General features: G+C 56.4%; 2 non-coding genes across 2 annotated transcripts; one reads left to right on the forward strand and one right to left on the reverse strand.

The window, feature by feature from the left end:
* Positions 1-1,579: 1,579 nt before the first annotated feature.
* On the reverse strand, positions 1,580-3,685 carry LOC103292092 (uncharacterized). Its single transcript, XR_008556932.1, has 3 exons — positions 3,615-3,685; positions 2,854-2,916; positions 1,580-2,513 (listed from the first exon to the last, which is right to left on the reverse strand). It is a non-coding gene; the product is annotated as an uncharacterized LOC103292092 (transcript).
* A 10,853-nt stretch (positions 3,686-14,538) lies between these two features.
* MIR9248 (microRNA mir-9248) lies at positions 14,539-14,631 on the forward strand. The gene has a single exon (NR_130553.2). It is a non-coding gene; the product is annotated as a microRNA mir-9248 (primary transcript).
* The last annotated feature ends 241 nt before the right edge of the window (positions 14,632-14,872 follow it).

Consider the following 14,872-nt stretch of genomic DNA (forward strand, 5'->3'; position numbering starts at 1 on the left):
GCAGTCAGGATAATCATGCCTACTTCATAGGGCTATTGTGAGTGGGGTAAACAGCCGAAGCTTAATTAATGTGGATGCGTGTGGTCCTTTCAGCCCTTTTGGTGTGTCAATTTCCTCCCAGTCTAAGGAGAGCTCATGGTGGTGGGTTTCCAGGGTTGCTGGGCCAATTATGTGAAAGGATGGAAGGGCAAGCACTTTGGAATTGCACAGAGCTTTGATCAGGTCAGTGGTAATGACTCCGGGGTGCGAATACGTGTGCCTTCCGAGAGAAGCTTTCCATATGGCTCCTACCCATCTTGGCAGGTGATGGCACACAGAAGGTGCAACCTGTCCCTCCCTCTCTGTGAGGAACCCCTGGGCCTTCTCACCGGAAAAGCTGGGCTTCGTGGTAGCTCAAGTCCCATTAGCTCCAAAATGCTGGGATTCTCTGAGGTCAGCAGGGAGCCGAGGCAGGTTCAGGAACAGGGGCAGGCGTCTGGGAAAATCAAGCTCTCCTTCCCAAGTCATCCTGCTGGCACTGCCAGTTCCAGCTTGCCCGTCATTCCTCAGAATGACTGATGGGAGGACCAGCTCTCTGCTGGGTCCTCCTGGGCTCTGGGCCTCCACTGCCTGGGAAGGGGGAATGAGACATCCCCCGCCCCGCCCCCACAGGCCCTCTGGAGCCCCTCTTCCTCCCCCCCCCCCAACCCCACCTCAAGGCCTGTCTTACCTGATGTCTGAGTCACAGGCAGGCTCCTGTCACTGTGAGCTGTGTTGTGACTCCCAGGCTGACAGTTTTACAACAAACACATTAAAAGCTCCCGGCACTGGGGCTCCTGGATGTGGAACAGCCGTTCTTCAGCCAAAATCCTTCTCCCAACCCCTCCTTCCCCAGGGGCCAGCTCCACCGCCATTAACTGCCCTGAACACAAGGGGCTGAGCAGTTTTTTCATAAGGAGCCTTTTTGAGCGGTGATTGCAGGGAAGCTTCTGGGTCAGGAAGCCTGAGACACCCCAAGCCGTGGACCCCAGAGGACCAGACACATCCCTCATGCAAGGACCAGTGAACTCAGGAAGGAGAAGGGTTGAGGCGGGGCTAGCTCTTCCTCGGCCCTGCATTTTCGGACAGGTGGCCCTCGGGAAAGGATTATATGGACATATGGTCCTGAGTGCTAGGTGGTGTGTTAATCCTCCCAACAACCTGGGAGGTGGGAGCTGCATTATCCCCACTTTACAGATTTGGAAGGTAAGGCTTAAAGAAGTGAAGGGACTTGCTCAAATCCATACAGTTAAGAAGTGAAGGAGCTGGGATTTGAGTCCGAGTCTGCCAGACTCCACACACTGTTCTTAACAAGGCTGCCTCCCAACACACCAGCCCTCCTTCTCTCCACACCCACCGGGGACGGCAGGAACCTCCGGGAAGCGGGGAGACCCAGTGACACTCCACACAGTGAATGAACTTGCTCTTTGAACTTGCTGTCCAGCTTGTCTTTCCTACCATCCCAGCCCAGCCCAGCCCACAGTGCCTTCCACTCTGCCTTTTTGCTTCACAGGCAAAAAGCAAGTCCCCCCCCCGAACCAAAGCAGAGAAAAGAGAGGAGTGAGACACAGGAACAGTTCTTTTATTGTACATCGGAGAAATAGCCCTGTGTGCTGGTTAAAGGTGCAACATACAGAATGTCGAGTTAAGAAAAGAGGACCAGGGGAGGGAAGGGAAGAAACCTCTTGAGGTCCAAAGTTGCAAACAAAACAAAAAAAAATAAAAGATTTCCTCACGCAAGAGGCATTTTTGCAAATACCATGCAAAACAGGCAGCTGGTGTGCCTTAAGAGAACCCCTATAAATAACAGAAAGACACTCTAAGCATTCCTGTACACGGACTCAGAGCACGAAGAAAACGAAAAGAAACCAAAATGCCTTTTGGCATTTCAAGATATTTGGCACTCTTGTGATTACATTTTTTTTTACAGTCCATTAAAGAAAATAAACTGACACAATATCAGAGGAAAAAAACAGGCTGCGCACCCCACAGACTGCAGAGAGAGGTTAGAAAAAGCTCAAGCATTTTTTTTCTTTGTTTTTTTTGTTTTTTATGGTTGTTCTTTCCTGACATATAAAAGGTATCCATTTGCATTAACTTGGGCAGATAGCTTGCAGCAAGAAAGAAACACAGCTTTACAATTCATTTTAAAATAAAACAGGGATTCTTTCTACGTATCCATCATTCCTTAGAAAAGTTCTCTTATCTTCAACACATTCCTGGTAACTTTGAAAAGAGGACCAAAATAAAACAGAGTATCTATACAGATCATTTTCTGGTATGGTTTTTTTTGTACATCCAAGGATAACAACATAAAAAAATAAAACTGAACAGCATTTCACATCCAAGTGCACAGGATTATTTTTGCAAGACTAAATAATGTAAACATTGGGAACAGCCAAATCAGCGAAGATTGCCACCACCTCAAACACCCGGTGCTGCTGCTTCATTATTAAAGTGGTTCAAAATCCGGATCTATAATTGCGCAATATTCACTGTATATAAAAAGAAATGGATATTAATTTTGACAAATAGCTGCAACTGAGACTTTATTTCTGTATAGGTGTGTGTATATAGTGATCTCGTTATTTATTTTTTTAATTTTATTTTTTGCAGAGGAGCCCAGAGCCTTCTCCTCCTCCTCCTCCTCATTCTCCCGCCTCATCATCTGTCTCCCGGCCTGAGATACAGGTTGTTGATTCCATCGCAGGTAGCAAGCTAGAGATAAATGTCAAAAGTGCTTTCTCCTTTCACACTCTTTTTGCCAATCACTGTTATCGCCGTTCTTACTCTTATCCTCACCCTTAACCCATTGTCTTTGGGGGAGTTAAATACCAGGAGGTGCCTTGTCTGTCATAGTTTTCAGCACGTCATCAATCCTATCATCTTCAATAACAACTGCAAAAAAGGAGGGGGGGGAGAGAAGAGGAAAAGTGAGCGCGCTGGGCCTCGCCAGGGGTCTCGGTTACGCTCGAGCAGGGGGAGGTGGGAGGAGGGCAGGGGGAGGGTTCCTCGCGAGCAGACACAGCCCTATCCTCCGGGGCCTCCGCCCAGGGTCCCTCTGTGGCTTTCCTCTGAAACCCGCCCCCCACCCCACACCCCCAAGCCCCACCCCCCGGCTGTGTCCCAGCACAGTTCTAAGAAAAGGAATCAGAGAGAGGGCGCAAATCGCGCAGCCCCTGCGGCTTCCACCCCACCCATCTCACCCGAGGGGGGCGGGGGGCATTAATTTGGAAAGAAGGCTCCAGGTCAGAAGAGGGAGGGGAGGAGAAGCCCAGGTCTCCGGGTCTGGGACCCTCGGGGATGCTCCAAGATCGGCGCGGGTAGCCAAGCCTGAGCAAGGCAGTGCCGGGAGGGAGAGCGGACGCCGGGGGCCGGTTCCCACGGCGCGCAGCGGGTCCAGGGGTCCCGGCGACCCGCTCTGGAGCGTCCTCGGCCCCTCCGCTTTCCCCGCCGCTGCAGAGGTCAGAGCCTCCCTCCGCTGCCTGCCCGGGTCGCGCCCGCCTCTCCGCGCCTGCCTCTCGCTGCGTCCTCCGCCTCCCTCGCCATCCCGACCTGGCCTCGCCTTCCCCATGCCCTCTAGTCTCTCCGCGCACCAGTCACCTGTCGGGATCTCGGGGTCGCTCTCTGCACCTGGGGTGCCGGCCGCTCTCATTGTTTCAGCGGCTTCTCTGCCCTCCCCAGAGCCAGCGTCCCCGCTCACGGTCTCTCCCGCTCTGGCTCCCTCTCTCGAGCTTTGTCTCGGTCTCACCCACCCCGGTCCCCACCCCCCCCACCCCCACCGGCTGGCTCCCTCCCCATCTCCGCGCCGCGGTGTCTCCCGGCCGCTGCCCGCATCCTCATTGTGCACACGCCTCGGGAGCTCCTCTCGGAGCCGCTCGGCGTCCCAGTCTCTCCCGGGCTTTCCCAGCGCCCAGGCTCAGCCAACTCCCTCCCCCAGAGTCACAATGGAAACCCGAAAGCGCCCTGACTTCGCCGCAGGAATAGGGTCCTCTTTCCGCACTTCCCCACGCCGCCCCTCGGGGAGTCCCGGGACACCACCCGCCCAGTTGCAGAGCGACTACACTGCGCCAAAGGGGGGTGGGGCAGGAATCAAGCAGCAAACTTTGGTGCGGGTGGGGTCCCCGTCCAGCCTTCAGCCCCCGCTGCAGCCCGGAGCGCCACGCCCCCCGAGTGACCCCACCGGGAATCCGGCGGAGGTGGAGGGAGCCCGCGGCGGCTGGAGCCGAACCGCAGTGCGGGCTCCCCCGGTTCCGCACGAAGGGGTTCCATTGGGTCGCCACGGGCTCCCGGGTGCGGGAGGTCCTCGCAAACCTCCGCCAGGCCTCGGTGCCCGAGAAAGGGGGTGTCCGGGGAGGGGGGCGCCAACTCACCCCGCTTGCTCCGGCCGATCTGGCCCAGCTTGGGCGGCCGCTTGTTCTGCCCGGCGGCGAAGAAGTTGTTGGTGTCCTGCAGGCGGCTCAGCTTCTCGTCGCCGTAGGGCAGCACCTCCGACATGGCTGCGTCCGGGGGCTCTGCGGCGGCGGCGGCGCCTCCTCCGCCCGCGTCCCCGCCCGCGGCGGACAGGGTCAGCGGCGCTGGGGCCGGGGGCGGCCGGCCGGGGACGGCCCGCGGGCTGCGGCGGCGGCGGCGCCGGCGGGAGGCAGGGGGGGCGCCGCTAGGGCAGGAGCGCGTGGCCCGCCTGGGCGAACCGGCGAGCGCCCGCCGCTGCGCTGCGCTCCGGCTCGGCGCGCTCGGGGCTGCTGCTCGGGCGGAGGAGAGCAGGACTCACATCCTCGGCGCGCTCGCTCGGGCGCGGAGCTGGAGCCGGCGGGTGGGGCCGGAGCCGGGAGGAAGGGGTGTCCCGGCGAGCCCCGAGGGCGCGGGGCCGAGCGGGGCGCACTCCGGGAGCCGGCGGGTCGGTCCTGCGTGCGGGCGGCGGCGGGCAGGTCCGGGAGGCTGACTGGGGAGCTGAGAGCAGCGGGTTGGTGAGGGGCGGAGGGGGAGGTGGAGAGAAGGGAGGGAGGAGGGAGGACACGAGGGGGGGGGTTACCCGGAGGGAGGGGGCGGGGAGAGAGCAACCGAAAGGGAGACGGGGAGAAAAACAGAGACCGAGCGGGAGGGAGGAAGGAGAAAGGACAAAAAGAGCTCGGAGAGAGAGAAAGAGGGGAGAAGAAAGGCGAGAGGAACGACTAGGTCAGCATCGGGGAGGCAGAGGCCACGGAGGAGCTGGGCAGGGACCGAAGCCGGAGGGAGGGACGGAGGACCGGGAGGGAAGGTGGAGAGCGAGCGAGAGGAGAGGGCGCCGGGGCCGAGGAGCCAGCCTGCAGCCAGCTGCGAGCCAGCAATGCCGGCCGCGGGAGGCGAGGCCGGAGGAAGCCGAGGAGGGAGGGGAGGGGGCCGGGGCCTCGGGGAGAGATCCCTGGAAGCCGAGCGACGTCACGGGGCCGCGCCGGCCGGCCCGGGCCGCGGCTGGCTTCCTGCCCCCGCCCTCAGCACCCGGCGTCCGCCCGCGCGGAGGGCCCCCCCCTCCCCCGCGAGCCCCGCCCCAGCCCGGCGGCCTCCGGCACCCCCTCCCCCCCGCCCCGTTCCCCCTCCCGCGGGTGTTTACCCGGCCCCGAGCCGGTACTGACGCGGCGGCTCCACGCGGACCCGCCAGCTCCGCCGCCTGCGGGGAGCTGGGGGCCTGGGGCTTCCGGGAGCGGGAGGGGCGCGGGCAGACCACGCACTCCGGGACGGGCAGGTGGAAGCCCATCTCCCCGGAGGCCCGATGCTGGGGCAGAAGGTCCGAGGGCAACGAGGTGACCCGCGGACACGCCCTCCCCTGCCAGCCTCAAACCCGGGCGCCCCTACCCCCCACGACCACACTTAGGCCAACTTCGGGATCTCAGGACCCGTCCCCTTGGGCCTCACACTCTCCTCCCCCGCTCTGTTCTCCCGGGAAGGCCCGGCCGGCCGGCTCCCGCGGGGCCTGGGGTGGAGGCGGTGCGGGGAGGCGAGGGGCGGCCCCGCTCCCGGAGGAGAGGGGAGCGCCTCGTTACGCCAGGCTCACCCGGGATACCCGGCTCTTGGCGGCGTCCGCCCGAGACGTCGGGGGCCTGCAGCCCTTGGCCCTCGGGGACCTCCCTTCCAGCAACAGCCTTGAGCCCTCGGGAGAGACGGTGGCTTGTGAGCGGAGGAGCGGGCTCCCTGATCTCAGGAGGGAAACTGGGGCAGCCCCAGAGGCCCGGGAGGCGCATCTGCCAGGCAGCCGGTACCTCCGAGGGGGCACGGTGCAGGAGCAGAGCTTGTTATCCTCGTCCGGAGCCAGCAGCACCTGCTCTCCCCCTGGCGACCGCACTCGCTCGGCAGAGCCAGCCTGACCACAGAAAGGGGCAGCCATCCCAAGGTCAAGCTACTGCTGAAGGCGAGGTTAGGAAGCACATCTAGGTCATCACGGCGAGGTGGCCACTGGCTCCACCTGTTCCCTCTCCCCTTCATTCTAGAACTTTGGGGGTTGGGGGAAGGGGGGTGGAGGGAAAAGGGGAGTTCGTGATACAACATCTGGTAGAGAGGCTGCCTGACAGGAGCCTGCCCAGTCCCCTCCCCAACGGTTTTAAAAAGCCACCTGGCCTCCAGGGACCAGACATCTTGGGGGGAAAGGGAAGAGGGGGGCTAAGAAATGTGGCAGATGGAATGAGGGTGACCTTTGGATGAGGCCTGGGTTTGCTAGCTGTGTGACTGAGCAAGTCATGTCCCCTCTCTGAACCTCATAATTTCAGCTACGAGGTGGCGCTGGAAACCAGCGATCTGCCTGTGTCCCTCAGAGGACTGTTATGAAAACAATGCATCAGGCCCTAGCTGGTTTGGCTCAGCCTGGGCCTGTGGACTGAAGGGTCCCAGGTTCGATTCCAGGCAAGGGCACATGCCTGGGTTGCGGGCTCCATCCCCAGTGGGGGGGCGCGCAGGAGGCAGCCAATCAATGATTCTCTCTCATCATTGATGTTTCTATCTCTCCCTCTCCCTTCCTCTCCGAAATCAATAAAAATACTTTTTTTAAAAAAAAAACAACGCATCAGGCTCCCGGTGCCTAAGAGCGGGTATGTGCTAAACATTTGAGAAATGCCTTGGGAATGAGTGAGGAAGAACAGTAGCACTTTGTTCATTCCCATTCCAGAGGCATCAGGGCTAGCCGGTCCGTAGAGATGACCCAGCCAGACCCCTCATTTCCAAATGGGGAACCAAAGCCCTAGTGGGTCGGGGGTTTGCCTGACTCCCCAGTCGGCAGAAGCAGCAGGTCTCACGCCTCCCTTTGCTTCCCACTGCAAGCCGCCGTCCCCATTCATTCGGGCTTTACGTGCCAGCCCTGAGGTTAGCACCGGGCCAAGTGCTGGAAGAGAAAAGCATGACACGCAGGATGGTCAAGGCTACAACGAGAAGCTCGTACGTTTGTATCATGCTTTCTATTTTTCCTCCAAAGCATTCTCACACCCATCATTGACCTTGCTTCTCAAAATAAGTACCTTTTGAGGTAGAAAGAGGAGATGTTGCCTCCCTGTGTCACGGATATAGCACCGAGGCTAAGGGACTCGCCAAGGTCACGGGCTAGTGATGGGACCTGAGGCAGCCACGCTCCCCAGCTGTGGTTCCCGGTCCTCGTAGGGGAAATCCCACAGTGGTGACAGCGTGCCGGGCTGGAGCCACCACACTCATGTCATACTCACCTCGCTCCCTCCTTGCTGCTGAGTGATGAAGCAGTTTACACGGTGAGCACCCACCATCGCCAACTGTGCCGAAGTCAGCAGAAAGCCACAGAGAGGACTGGCAGATCCCTGCACACGCCGCACGGCAGAGGAGGGAGAGAAGCCGGGTCTTACAGCCCATTTGTCTTCGTGTTGGCCTTGCCTTGTTCCGACAAGGTTAGCGGTGGCAGCACCCACTTCCCAACTCAGACCCCACCTGCTCCGCGAACCACACCGCCCTCCCAGGCCCAGGGCACTTTCCAGGTAGAAAAGCATTTTCATGGCGACTACCTCCTTAGAACCTTCCTTTCCGAAGCAACGGGACAGGGACCCTCAGGCCCATTTTACAGAGGAGGTACCTGAAGGTTGAAAGTGATGTCGCCAAGGTCACACACAAGATCCGCAAGGGCAAGTATGTATCCGGGCGGCATTCCTCCGCCTCCATCACGCCAAGGCCTCCCTCAGTCCTCCACTTCCCCTCGCCTTCAGGGGAGGACCCCTGCGTCCTGGAGCCCTAGGCCTCGATCCAGGCCCAGCCTGAGGCCCCATTCCGCCTTCCCCACCCCACAGGGGGCTGGCTCAGATGACCAGGGCTATGTTAGGTCAGAAGAAGCTAGGGCCAGATGGAGGAAGGGACCAACTAAGATAGGGGTGGGGATGGCCCAGCCCAACCACTCAGCAAGGCAGCCTGGCAAGACGCAGTCTGGTGCCATAGCTCAGGGTGAACGGGGCAGGTCCCCCCTCCCCCGCTTTCAAATTCCCACTCTGTCATTTCCTGGATCTGTGATCATTTCACCTCTTTGTTCCTCGGTTTCTCACCTGCCAAATGGGGATAATAATTGTTCCCACTTGGTGGTTTGTTCCGAGGAGGGAGATCATACATGTATCATATGCCGACACACGGTAAGTCCCCAATAAATGGACTTACTATTATTAGCTATTGACTCTCTTTGTGGCCTCGAATAAATTGATTCTCTCCTCCGGGCCTCTGACTCTATTTCAGAAATTGGGAAACTTGGAGAAAATCCCCCTTTTTCTTCAACTGCAAAATTAGCCAGTTAAAACCTGCTTGAGGCAAAGGTGGGGAGCTGTCTTCCCCCTCGAACCCCACCTGAAAGTTCCTTCACCTAACCCTAGAATTTTGCAGCGTTGAGAACCACAGGACGGGACCCCACCCATGGGCTTTCAGCACAGTGCCGGCGGGTGGAAAAAGGCAGATTCAGCCCCAGGGGTGCCCAGCACAGAGCAGATGCCCAGCACACATTAGCTCCCTCTGTGTGCTTCCCCTCGCTCCTGTCCACATGGGGAAACAGAGGCACAGGCGGCAGCATCAGAGACCTGGAGGGAAATGTTGGATACCTCAGCCCTGACACGGGGCACCAGCTGGCAGCTCAGGCCCCGGGTCCCAGGGAGGTGGAGCCCTGGGGATGCTGAGCCTGCTCAGGGGTGGCCTCACCCCCGTCGTCAGCAGGGAAGGCCAGGATGCGCTGCAGCATCAGAGGCCAGCTGGTCACCTGCAGAGGTAAGGGGCCTCCCAGCAGGGACGCACCACTCTGAGCCGAGGCTGGATGAAAACCCACATCATCACCACCCTCCTCGACTCAGTGACTGGGACCTGGGTGCAGCCAATCCCCAGCCACCTTGAAAGGCAGGCCACAGGACAGACACACACAGCGAGAGAAAGCATGTCACCTGACGAGTGGCGACTTGCACCTAGAATCAAGAAACAGCAAGAGAAGACTCATTCATCTTCCCTTCATTCAGCAAACATCTGCTGAGGACTCGTGGCAGGCACAGCCCTTCCCCCAATACAACTCAAGGAATATTCGCTTCTTTTCTCTATTTGTTTAATCACCAATACCCTTTCTTCAAACAAAAATCTTAGCCTGGCCAGTGTGGCTCAGTGGTTGAGCGTGACCTATGAACCAGGAGGTCATGGTTGCAGGCTTGATCCCCAGTGTGGGGCGTGCAAGGAGGCAGCCAATCAACGGTTCTCTCTCACCATACTCCAGTTGGCCCCCAAGGGGTCTCCAAGGCATGTCCAGAGTGTTACACAGCTCAGAGTAAAACCACATCTAGAGTCATCCAGCCCAACCAACCCCTCCTGTTACCGACGTGGAAACGGAGGCCCAGACGGGGCATGCTGGGACCCAGGCCTCTCCTCCCGGTCTGGATCCCACAGGACCACACTCGCACACTTGGATTCTACGGGGAGGAGGGGTAGGGAAGCTCCAGCAATGCACAGTCAGAAAAGAAAAGGGTTTGGTGTGCTTTGTTTTTTTTCCAACAATGAAGTTGCTGTATTTCTTTAAAATAAAATAAAAAAATTACAAAGATGATGGGGTAATTTTTAAAAATTTTTATTGTACTGACAACCCACCAAGTGAGAGTCCCACGCTCTTCAAGAAAACTTAAGAACGAGTGAGGACAGCTGGGAACTCTGAGACAGGAGCTCTGCCTACAATACCACCCCCCCCCCCGCCCCGCCCAGGATGAGCAGGTGGGAGGCGCTGGGCCCCAAGTCACCCCGGAAAACAATTGTTCCTCTCAGCCCAAGAGAGGCCTGGCACCACAACACTCTTCCGTGTCCACGTGATCCTGGGGGCAGACAAGGGGTGTGAGTTTATCCCGGCCTGGCCCTGAATACTCCACCCAGCCGGGCCGCTTCCTCCTGTCCAGGGCTCTCAGAGGCCTGACGTCCCTGACTAAAGAGCCCTGACTTCACCAGAGCAATCAGCTGAGCCACACTGTTACCCCTAAAGGGAGCTGAGGAGCTGACCCCCAACAGTTCAGAAAGGGCACTACCCCTCTCCGATTGCAAACTCTTACCCCCAATCACTATTAAGAGCTCCCCGTGCCCCAGGACACGCCAACGGCAGGTAAAATGAGGGCAAACCAGACGACCCACTTCTACCCCAATTCCATCCCTTCCCACCTGTGTGACCTGGAGGCAGGCACTCCTTCTCTGAGCCAGAATTCCTTTCAGGGGGTGACCAGATGCACCTCAAAGGGATATTGTGAAGATCAGATGAGGTGCTGATCGGGTCATACGATATGAGCGGAGGCAGCTGCAGGCAGTGAGTCCCACCACCCAAAGCCCTCCAGGGCCTGCAGGGGTGGACAGAGGGCCTTTTCTTCCTAGGAAAGGAACTGCCCTATAACAGCAAGTGTAGAAGACTGAGGAGCAGTCACTGTCTGGTCACAGAGCCCCTCCTCCCCCGCCACCCCGTGCCCTGCCAGACCCTGAGCTGAGCATGGGGTGGGGAGGGGGAGAATCGGTCTGGAAGAGGAGGTGCCAGGCACAGGTGAGAAAGATGTGAGGAGAAACAGGCTCCCAGGAATAGGACAGCTTCGAGAGGAAGACAGATCCATGTGCGGAGGAAGAAGCCCTTTCACACACTCAGGAGCAAGAGACAAGCAGGCCAGACAAGAGGCAGAACTGCCAGGAAAGGCGATGTCAGCTCCCAGAGGCGGCAGAGAAGGGGACAGAGGAGCCTGATCCCACGGGAGACGGAGCAAAAGGCAAAGACAGGACGGAGGAGAGGAGAGCAGGCGAGGCTGGGAGAAGCAGAGTTTCTCCACTGAGAAAACGCTCCTGGGGAGAAAAGCAAAATCCGTGCGGTACAGTTTTTTTAAGCACCCTTTACCAGCGTGAAGTCATTTGGGTATTTTAAGAACATGTGATGCATTATGCATATCTCGTTTCTGTTGAAGGAAATCATGGTTAGTGTATTTGAAGATGTGAATGCCTAGAAAATTATAGGGGGAGAAATGTGGGATTTTTTTCTCCCGCTGAATTTTCTGGGTTTCTCACAACGTTCACATCTGCACCCAGCTTCCTGGTGAGTTGGGCAGAGAAAGGAAGGAACTGGAGAAAGAAGTCCTGCTTCCTGCTTCTCCTCTTGGCAGGCTGTGCCCAGGTGGAGCCGGGATCAGCGGCCCAGGGTCCGCTTCTGCCTCAGCTCTCAGGCCTTCGAGGCCTTTCCCCCATTCCTTGGGAAAGAGAAAATCACTCAGGCCTTTGGAAGCACAACCTGCTTCTCCTCCAAGGCCTCCAACCTGCCTCAACCGTAGGGGCACAGCGCCACCTGGAGGTCACAATGGAGAATGCAGTACTAGGAGGAATTCTATGCCCAGTCCTGCGTGGCGGTAGAAAGAAATAAAAATTATGAGCCAACTTATTGCAAGCATGTATGAAGCCCCGTTCTGTGAAACACCTTAAATATTAGGGAAGCCAAAACTGGTTTGGCTCAGTGGATAAAGCATCGGCCTACGGACTGAAAGGTCCCGGGTTCGATTCCGGTCAAGGGCTTGTACCTTGGTTGAGGGCACATCCCCAGTAGGGGGTGTGCAGGAGGCAGCTGATCCATGTTTCTCTTTCATCGATGTTTCTAACTCTCTATCCCTCTCCCATCCTCTCTGTAAAAAATCAGTAAAATATATTAATATATATATATTAGGGAAGACTGAAGGGGTGGGAGGCCTGCAGCTTTGGCAATTTGGACATTAATATTATTATGACATCATTTGTACCCCTCTTCCCCCAGCCTAGAGAACATTCAGGTTAGAGACCCACAGTGCCTGGCACACTAGGTTCTTAGTAAATGCTTGTTGCATTCAGCTGTGGCCTTCTGGAATTATGGTCCAATCCTGGAAGAATCTGGATGTGAGGCAATGGTTCTGTCAAGGTCAGAGGCCAAAGGTTATATCACCAAGCAGGCCTTCATCCAGGTCTGATTGGCCCCTCTGACCAATGCCAGTGACTCTGGCTCAGCCTCATGCGCCCCCCCTTCTTGGGTAAGGGAAATGCCAGGTCCCTCAGCTGGCATCTGGAAGACAATGTGGCAGCTGCCGAGGAAGTGACTAATGAGCCCTCCCGGGAGCAATTCAGGACATCATACATGGAAAGTTATCTCAAAAAAAAAGAGAAAGAAACTTATCTCATTCAAAATTAATAAGTTAACACTACCTAATTAGAGAGAATGTGCTGAGCTCCCTGGCTTTCTGGGAAGGTGGTTCTGAGGCTGTGGCAGGTAGCTAGCTTGGAGACGGTCCACATTGCATCTTTTGGACCTGTAGCCCCAAGGAGGGCTGAGAAACTGCCCTCCCTGGTCTCTCATCCACCTGCTAGCTCATAGACATGTAAACCATCAGAGCTGCATGGCGCCTGGGAAAGCTTCTCATTCAGATTGTTCCTTTTATAGACAGAACTGAGGCCCAGAGAAGTTAAATCCCTCCATTAAGACCACACAGCAACAGAGCCAGGACCAGAGAGAGAGAGCCAGCCTTTGGACTCCCAGACCAGACCATTTACCACCATGCAATGACATTGTCCAGACTTGCCTGTGTTGATTCCTCAAAGCTCTAATGAAGCCACTGGGCATGATGTTTCTCTACATGTTCTACCCATCTTTACCTCGGGCCCTAAGAGAGGTCCTTCCCTCACTCCTTAGAACCAAGCCATGGCCCTCATGTCTGGTCCAAAAGCCAACTCCCACAGGCAGCCTTCCAGGATTGTTTTACCTCATCCATTTCATTTGCTAGTTTACTCATTAGTTCCATGTCCGAAGACCGAATTCCATAGTTAAGACCTCAGGCTCTGGCCCTAGCCTGTTTGGCTCAGTGGATAGAGCATCAGCCTGCAGACTGAAGAGTCACAAGTTCGATTCCAGTCAAGAGCACATGCTCGGATTGTATGCTCGACCCCCAGTAGAGGGCGTGCAGGAGGCAGCCACTCAATGATTCTCTGATTCTCATCATTTATGTTTCTATCTCTCTCTCCCTCTCCCTTCCTCTCTGAAATCAATATATATAAATATATATATGTATATATTATTTTTATTTTTTTTTTTTTTTAATTTTATTATTTTTTTTTTAAAGAGCTCGAACTCTGGAGTCAGACTGCCTGGGCTTAAACGTTGTCTCTCTCATGTGCCTGGGCAACACTTGACCTTCCAGGCCTTGATCTCCTTTTCTTTAAAGTAAGAATGATACAAACACATGCCTCCGAGTGAGGAATCAATACTATCATGTGCAGCACTTAGCGGTACCTAGCAAAGAGCGAGCACTAAAGTTAGCCAATCCGTGTATAGTAACAACTTACAAATTGTCCTGGAGAAGAAATAAGATACAACTCCTGCCCGAGACCTGGGCAATGTGGGTAAGAGCAGGAATAGGAAGACTATATTACGGAATCTCAGAGGTGGGGCCCCTCACATGGGTGGGGAGGGTCAGGAAAGGTTTTCTGTAGGAGCTACAGCTGAGTGTTAGATATGAGCGAGGTGAAGAACCAGCGTGGCATGTTTAAGGACCCTCAACAGCGGTGTTGCTGGAGCCACAAGTGTGATACAGAGAAGGATGCGGAGGGGCGTGGAAAGGTGGCCAGGGCCAGGACACGCAGGCTTCCTGTGCCACAGAGGAGCCGGGGTTGGGCCTGGAGAGAAAAGGGAGCCTGGGGGAGGGCTTTCAGCAGAGGGGCCTGGTCAGGTTGGTGTTTCAATTAGCCCAGGCGAGGTTCTGTGGACGAGGTTCTCTGCCTGGCTCTTCCTCAGCACGGAGCTACTGCCCTCGGTGGGTCTATCTTGAATAGTCAGGGAATCTGCTCTAACCAGGCCAGTGTCAAAAGCCATTCCCAGCTACCATATCCTGCGAGCCACACGTATTGCCAACCTGTGGGAAACCGATCATTGTCCCACTGGCAGAAAGGTGTGGACCATGAACCGGAAAGCTGGTCAACCTTGGAAGCTCTGAAAGGTCAGAGCTAATCACTCACTGTTTAGTTGAGACATTGGTAGCTGAAGCAGCCTCCACCTGTTAGTCTTATGTAAATTCTTGCTGATGGGCTGTCATTGGAATTGCCTGCCTAAAGGCTATGGGTATATCCCATGATCTTAATAAAAGGGATAGCAAGGCCAGAGTGGGGTGTAGTCCTCCCCCTAGAGGTGGGCTCCCGCCTGGCCCCCAATATTCCCAAATTAATATTTTTCTAGTCTCTTTCATTTGTGTGCGGCCTCTTCCAGAACCCGAACCCTGAACCACGCGGGATGTGAAAGGGGTTCCCGCACCAACCACTGAGAGTCGCCTCACCCGCACAATAGGATGCGCTCAGAGACAACTCTGAACCCTGTGACGCCAGACTGTCATACTCACTTCTG

Source organism: Eptesicus fuscus, chromosome 9 (genome assembly GCF_027574615.1).
Source record: "Eptesicus fuscus isolate TK198812 chromosome 9, DD_ASM_mEF_20220401, whole genome shotgun sequence".
Taxonomy (NCBI): Eukaryota; Metazoa; Chordata; class Mammalia; order Chiroptera; family Vespertilionidae; genus Eptesicus; species Eptesicus fuscus.